The 8,602-nt window shown below is 40.5% G+C and overlaps 1 pseudogene; it reads right to left on the bottom strand.

Annotated features, from left to right (window-relative positions):
* Positions 1–3,417: 3,417 nt before the first annotated feature.
* Positions 3,418–4,322, bottom strand: LOC127219462 (40S ribosomal protein S2-like; annotated as a pseudogene).
* Positions 4,323–8,602: the final 4,280 nt, after the last annotated feature.

Genomic DNA, 8,602 nt, shown 5'->3' with positions numbered 1-8,602 from the left:
TATATGTAAATCCCTAAAATAGAGGTAGAGTAGAAATGCCTAGACAAGAGGTAGAACTATAAAGGGCAGCATGATAAATATTCCAAATTGTATCAATATACAAAATGTCTTGACCACAAGCAAAAGTATACATACATAGAATATGGCAAAAATAATGTGCATAAATTGTATCAATATACAAAATGTCTTGAACATAAATAAAAGTATACATACATAGAATATGGTAAGAATAATGTGCATAAAACATCATAAATGGAAGGATTTCACACAATATGACAAAATATAATATACAATTCTCCCGGGTAGGGAATATAAACTTAAGTTTACATAAGTTACTACAAATAAGAATATATAACAATTTAAGCTGTATAATATTATTATCTCACTTTTACTAATTCACAAGAAGATAGGCTAATCTACCTATATCCCATCTAAACCATACCTTTCCCAACCATACCCTATTCCTGTCTAAAAGATAAACCGGAGTTTAAGCATCACCTTCCATACCCAACCCTAAGTGACTAAAACCAACCCAAAGAAGATGAATATTATCCCCAAATTCCAAGAGTAGGGAAAGGGGGCGTCGTTATCTTAAGATTACTTCCTGCTGAAATGGGATGATGATTGCTCCATGGGATCCTATAGAAAGAAAATTTTTAGCAACCAAATTTCTCAACAGAACTGGCTGTGACATATGTAGCTAGTCACAGTGTGGCAGAAAATGCTTGACTGTAGTTCTATTTGAAACTCTGGCCAGGGTGTAATAAGAAGATGCACCATTACAGCTAGCTAGTCATGAGTTGTCTGGAGCAAAACAGTCTCAAACCAGTTTTAGGGTGATGTTTGTAGTCCAGATGCATCAGGTTGAGTCAAGTGGAAATGATGATGTGGGGCCCCATCTTCTTTCCGGAGAGTTCAAAGATTGCTGTTAGGACTTGCTATTATTCCTTGTGGAAAACTTAAACATCAATATTAAAGTAAAAATTTTCAAGTTTTAAGGTATGCATTAGGGAAAGGCAACAATAAGAATTAAAATGTATATGAGAAAATTAGGATTTCAGAGAGAAAATTGCATATAAGAAATGAGTCCCCAGATTTTGTTTTCTTCTGCCTTACACCAATTGGCTTCTTGATTTAAGGCAGAAACCGTGAATTTAATCTTTACAACATGCTTGAATTTAGAGAAGGAAAGCCAAATCCAACTCCAAAGCCAGCATTGGTTTACATAAATTGGGACTTCAGGAATACTAGATAGTAGAGAGAAATAGATTTCTGTATAGAAATAGTTTACTACAATTAAATATTTTTTTTTTTACCATATATCAGATTCTGCTTCCTTAAATGATTGTTTCTGAAGAGCTGTCTTCTCTTCTGTAGGCACCTATATCTTCAGTGTTTTTTGGCTGTTTGATGATAGGTTTTCTCTGTTTTCCTGTAAGAACAAGAACAGAACACTTCCCCTACCTTTGAGAGGCCTCCGCACACCTCATGGGACCTAATTTGTTGGATGACTTGTCATTTCTCTTCATTAAGATGTTTCTCTTGTTCAACTCGGATCTTGATGAACTTAGATGGTATCCATAGTTTTTCTTCTCCTGTAGATACAAATGCAAAACCCCTACCCCAACGTAACACATATCCTGCTTTCCATTCTGAGGTCAGTACATCCTTGAAGTACACTGGCTGATTTAGTTCAGAAGTTTTTTCTATTGTCCAGTGTCTTTCTGCAGCTGTTTTTCCTTTTTCATCAGCATTAAGAAAGTTTAATGTTAATAAAGCATTATGTAATCTGTGTTTGGGTGTCTTGGTTCCTCCTGCCTGTTTATGGAGCATTTCTTTTAAAGTACGATTGGATCTCTCAACCACTGCTTGTCCTGTAGGATTGTGTGGTATACCAGTTATGTGCTTTATGTTATAATACTCAAAAAACTGTTTCAATTTGCTGGAGACATATGCTGGAGAATTGTCAGTTTTTATTTGTGCAGGTATGCCCATAATGACCATTACCTCTAATAGGTGTGTGATAACAGAATCAGCCTTTTCAGAGCTCAGAGCAGTAGCCCATTGAAACCCTGAAAATGTACCTATAGTGTGATGTACATATTTTAATTTTCCAAATTCTGCAAAATGAAACACATCCATTTGCCATATTTCATTCCTATTTATACATTTAGGGTTACTGCCTGGTGGTAAAGGAGTTTAGTTATAGAATGAGCAAGTAGGACATTTCCTTACTATTTCCTTGGCTTGTTCCCAAGTGATAGAAAAATCCTTTTTTAAACCTTTGCTGTTCACGTGTGTTTCTTATGAAACTCTGAGGCTTCTAGCACACTTCCTATCAATAAACGATCAATTTCATCATTGCCTTGTGCTAGAGGACCTGGCAGACCCGTATGGGATCTGATGTGTGTTATATATATAGGATGAGTCCTCTTTCTGATAGTATCTTGTAACTGTATAAACAATGAAGTTAATTCTGTATTGTCAGGAATAAATTCTGCAGTCTCAATGTGTAAAACGACTCTCTCTGCGTATTGAGAGTCAGTAACTATATTGAGGGGTTCTTTAAAATCCATAAGTACCATGAGAATGGCATACAAATCTGCCTTTTGTACAGAATTGTAAGGGCTTTGAACCACTTTGCTAATTTTTCCTGATTTATATCCTGCCTTACCTGATTTGTTTGCATCAGTGTAGAATGTATGAACTCCAGAAATAGGTGTTTTTCTTACAATGCGTGGAAGGATCCAAATCGTTTTCTTTATGAATTTGATTCTCTCAGTTTTGAGATAGTCGTTGCTAATCGTTCCCAAAAAGTTACTTCAAGCTCTCTGTCAATATTCGTTATCTTTCCATAAGGAGGAAATTTCCTCATTAGTTAAAGGTACTATAATTTCTGCTGGGTCCCTTCCTATTAGCTGACGAAGTCTTAATTTACCTTTTATAATCAAGTCAGAGATCTTTTCTATATATGTTTTTAGTTTTTTATTCTGTTTATGTGGTAGGAATATCCATTCTAATATGATATCTTCTCTCTGCATCAAAATCCCTGAAGGATATTCTCTAGATGGTAATATAACCAGAATACAGTCTAGGTTTGGATCCACACGGTCCACATGTGCTTCTAGTATCCTCTTTTCTACCCATTCTAATTCCTTCTCAGCTTCAGCTGATAGTATTCGTGGACTATTCAAGTCCTTATCTCCTTTTAGGGCCATTTTCAGGTTTTTCAAATCATGCTCTTCTACTCCAATTATGGTTTGCAGTTGAGAAATCTCTCCTAGTAATTTTTGAAGATCATTAAGAGTCTGATAGCGATCTCTTCTGATCTGTACTTTTTGTGGTCTAATTTTCTGTAGTCCTATTTTATATCCTAAGTAGTTGATAGACTCTCCTTTTTGTATTGTTTTTTAAAATAGACTTGATTCACTTTATTTTTCTTGTATAAAACCCCTTATGTGGTGGCAACAGCTGGAGCCTGGGTCCTCTGAACAGAGACTCTGTTATGGGCTTTCACAAGATGGTCAGTGAATTCCTGATAAGGAGACTTGGTGAACACAGTCTCTTTCCAGAGGTCAGGGGTCAGGTAGCTGTAGGTCTTAGAGATGGCATCAAAGGTGGCCTTGGCAAAGTTGCCCAGAGTGGCAGTGCAGCCCCTGGCTGATGTGTAGCAGTCATCAATACCGGCCATCATCAGTAGCTTCTTGGGCACAGGAGCAGAGACGATGCCAGTGCCTCTGGGGGCAGGGATGAGACGCACCAACACAGAGCCACAGCGGCCTGTCACTTTGCATGGAACAGTGTGGGGCTTGCCAATCTTGTTCCCCCAGTAGCCTCTCCTCACAGGGACAATGGAAAGCTTGGCCAAGATGATGGCCCCTCGGATAGCTGTGGCTACCTCCTTGGAGCATTTAACACCAAAACCAACATGACCGTTGTAGTCCCCAATAGCGACAAAAGCCTTGAACCTGGTCCGCTGGCCAGCCCTTGTCTGTTTCTGTACTGGCATGATCTTTAGAACCTCATCCTTAAGAGATGCCCCCAAGAAAAAGTCAATAATCTCGGATTCCTTAATGGGCAGAGAGAAAAGGTAGATCTCCTCCAGGGACTTGATCTTCATGTCCTTAACCAGGTGGCCCAGCTTGGTGACAGGGACCCACTCCTTGTCTTCGGCTTTACCTCCACGAGCCCCACGGCCTCGACCACGACCGCGGCCCCTGAGGCCGCTGCCGAAGCCTCCGCGGAAGCCAGCCGCCGCGGCCTCCTAATCCTGGGCCCCCGGGTCCTCTGGGCCCTCCCGCTGCACTAGCGTCATCCGCCATTTGGTGTTTTCCCGAAGTAGAAGAAGCTCCTTTTTGTATTTTTTCAGGTGCAATTTGTAATCCCCAGCGAGGTAAAACTTCCTTTACTTTCTCAAACATTTTTTCTAATATTTCTCCTTTAGAGTCAGCTAACAATATATCATCCATGTAATGATAGATTATGGATTGTGGAAACTGTTTACGAATTATTTCTAATGGTTTTTGTATGAAATATTGGCACAGGGTGGGGCTATTTAGCATTCCCTGTTGCAAAACCTTCCATTGATATCTCTTCACCGGTTGAGAATTATTGTAATTAGGTACCATGAAGGCAAATTTCTCTTTATCTTGTTCTTGTAAAGGTATAGTGAAGAAGCAATCCTTTAAATCAATAACTATAATAGGCCATTCTTTAGGTATCAAAGAAGGCAAGGGCATTCCAGGCTGTAGAGAGCCCATTGGCTGGATAACTTTATTGATGGCTCTCAGGTCTGTAAGCATTCTCCATTTACCAGATTTCTTTTTGATCACAAATACAGGAGAATTCCAAGGGCTGGTTGATTCCTCAATATGGCCAGCATTTAGCTGTTCCTGAACTAGGCTTTCTAAAGCTTCTAACTTCTCAGAGGTCATAGGCCATTGTCCTACCCAGACAGGTTCCTCTGTTAGCCATTTTAAGGGTAGGGCTTTTGGTTCCTCTGTTTGTTTGGCACTTTTATTCTGTTTTGTACAGCCTGGATATTTGGTGTTTGGCTTGTATAGTATTTTATAATACTTCTTCCACAATCATAAAATTGTTTATGGTTCATATCTAATACTGGAGGATTGTTAATCTGTGTATTCCATTGCTGTAATAGATCACGACCCCATAAATTTATCACTACATCAGCCACATATGGTCTCAACCTTCCTCTCTGTCCTTCTGGTCCTATACATTCAATCCATCTTGTGCTCTGTTTTATCTGAGACAGGGTTCCAATCCTTAAGAATTGAACATTTACCTCTTGCAGGGGCCATCTTGGAGGCCAAGATTTATTAGTTATGATAGTTACATCCACCTCCGTGTCCAAAATTCCTCTAAACAGTCTGTTATTCATTTTAACTATCAATTTAGGCCTATGACTATTTATAAAGGTTTGACAAAATATGTGTTTTTTGTTTCCTTCTTTCATGTTTGATTCTAGTTTGTCATCCAGAATGGTATGAGTTTTTACAATAGGTACTGGATTTTCTAATCGTCCTGTGGGAGATTGTTCTCTACTGTGCCTGGGAATGTCCGGACCACCTTTGACATGGGGACCTTCGAGAGGTTCCCCCAAGGAGTTTCCTGCTTTGCTGAGGAGTCTGCCAGACACACTATGGCCTATGGGCTGAAGATGGAACATTAACAGAAGAACTTTGGGTGACTGACCAGGTGAGTTGTCTCTGTCATTTCTAGAATTTATATATTAACCTTCTGTGGTCTTTGAAGGAGTTATTAGCCACGTGGGCACCATTTGTAAAGAGTATGGGTTTTCTGCCCGCCGCCAGTCTTGTCCCGCTGCCGCGCCTGCCCCAATTAACACACAGAGACTCTGTATTAGATATAATGCTGTTGGCCTAGTTACTTGTTTCTTATCGGCTAGCTCTGCCTTAATTATTAACCCATTTCTGCTGATCTATGTATTTCTCTTACCGGGGAGCCGGCCGGCATACTGCTTTCTCCCGACTCTCCATCTTGGCTCTTTTTACTACTTCCTATTTCCTCCTTGTCTCCTAGTCCCTCCTATCTTCCTTTCCTATTGGCCAACAGTGCTTTATTCATTAACCAGTATGAGAAACATATACAGAATGACATCTCCCATCAGTTATGGTTATAGTTTTCCTTAGTTAGGATTAAAGATAAGTTACATAGACTTTAGACACACAAAGATACGATAAATGATGGAATATTTTCTTCAAATCTTGCTAAATGTTAATGAACTAAATATTGTTAACTGTGATTCTTACTTGATAAGTGTTGTGTTATATATTTTGCTTTGTTAAGGTTAAAACCCTTCTTTTTATTTAGACAGAAAAGAGGAGATGTCATTCTGTAAATATGTTTTTCATACTGGTTAATGAATAAAGCACTGTTGGCCAATAGGAAAGCAAAATAGGCGGGACTAGGAGACAAGGAGGAGAGAGAAAGAGGAGGGAGGAGTCAACATGGAGAGACTGGGGAGAGCAGAACTGCTGGCCCCCACTCTCCGGTAAGATGAGACCATGTGGAAATACTTAGATTAGTAGAAATGGGTTAATACTTAAGACAGAGCTAGCCAATAAGAAACAAGTAACTGGCCAACATAATTATATCAAATACAGAGTCTCTGTGTATTATTTGGGGCTGGCATGGTGGTGGGACCAGACTGGCCAGCAGGAAAAACCTTACTCCTAAAATTAGACCTATTACCCCACTTCAACTTTAAGAGTTTAAACTAATGTTACTTTCCCCACGTTTACCAATGGAGGCAGGGCACTCTACTCTGGAGGCACGTATGACTTACCCAGGGACATTAGAAGTAAGTTAGGACAGATCTTAGTCTGTTTTCTTCTTCTTTTGAGAAGTGTTTTTCATATAGGACCACTACTTTTATTTCAGAAGTGAAAGTGAAAAATAGAAATAATATGGTACCTAGTAAGTACACTATTATACACTAATGGGTTTGTCTTAGCTTGGGTGAAAAATGACACCACACAGTTATTATAGTGACTATGGTAAGATTTGGCTTAATTCTCACTAAGTGTGAACCTCAGACTTCTAGCTTTATCTCTTTGTTAGGAGTGCAGATTCCTGGATTCTCCATATTGAATTTTAGCCAGAGCCTATATGGTTAGATGCATGTACACTGAATTTTAAGATTGATATGGGCACCAAGAAAGGCCACTGATTTTCTTTTTCCATGCACAGCTTAGTTTTAAATTGTATACAGGCTAGTTCCATAGGTCTGGGACTGTATTGATTTGTTCATCTCTTCAAAGATGCCGGCTGGGAACTGCTGTGTCTCCTAAAACTCACACATTGACATTTGGTAGATGATTTGGTCCTAAGGACAGAACCTCCAGGAATGAGCCCAGGATCCTTAATCGCCTTCAACATGGATGGATCCAGCAAAGGGGGGCATCAAGAAACCAGAAACCAGTCTTCACTACCCACCAAATCCGCAAGCACCTTGGCCTTCAACATCTCAGCCCTCAGAACCTTAGGAAATAAATTTCTCATGTTCTTAAGCTGTGCCCTGTGTGTTTTCTGTTATGTTTGGGATCTGAAATGTGCCCCATGGTGTTGGAGGTTGAATTGCTAACCTGTGAGACTTCAGGAGATGGACAAGTGCAAGGAAGCTAGACAAAGACCTTGAAAGGAATACCAAGACCCCAGATATTTCTTCTCTCCTTCCTTGCTTGCTTCCTGGCCCCCACCAGGTGAGCAGCATTCTTTATCATGCAGTGTACAAGCCACAGCCCATCCCACATAGAGGGATACTCTCTCAGCCTAGACACATGGGGGAGGACCTAGGCCCTGCCCCAAATGATATGACAGACTTTGAAGGCTCCCCATGGAAGGCCTCACCCTCCCTGGGGAGCAGAAAGGGGATGGGTTGGGGTTTGGTGGGGATGATAGGGGAGGATGGGAGGGTAAGGGAACTGGGATTGACTTGTAAAACAACTTTGTTTCAATTTTAAATAATAATAAAAAAAAGTACAAGCCACATCCATCTCCCCTGTCCCATCACACTAATGGAAAAGTGGCTAAAACATCCCCCAAAGTGCATCTCAGAAACTTAATCTCTAGTACAGCTGTGACCAGAAGAGGAGCCTGCTGGGAGGTATCAGTTTATGAAAGCCTTCACCTCAGCAAGGGATGGACTCCCACAGTGGGAGGGTGAGAGGGCAGGAGACTACAGATTTGATTTCTCTTCCTCCCTGTTGTCTTGTCCTGGCTCCTCCACTGTGAGGCGACAGTAAGAAGGCCTGCAAACGCCAGCCCTCCGCCTTCCCAATCTCCAGAACTTTGCATGTTCATAAATTACCCAGACTCAAGAGACTTCATCACAGCAGCTCTGGCTTGAGCAATAGGTAGCTCTCTAGTCTATTTGTCTTTTTATTACCATTCTTGTGTTTTGAGGTGTGTGTGTGTTTGTGTGCGCGCACACACACATAGACACACAGACACACAGACACACACACACACACAAAGCAAACCCAGGGCCTTGCACATGCATGATAATATTCAAACATTAAGATAAATCCCATGGTTGTGGTGATACATGCTGGTAGGATTT

Source organism: Phodopus roborovskii, unplaced genomic scaffold (assembly GCF_943737965.1).
Source record: "Phodopus roborovskii unplaced genomic scaffold, PHOROB, whole genome shotgun sequence".
In the NCBI taxonomy this organism is placed as follows: Eukaryota; Metazoa; Chordata; class Mammalia; order Rodentia; family Cricetidae; genus Phodopus; species Phodopus roborovskii.
This window is presented reverse-complemented; position numbering and strand designations above follow the sequence as displayed.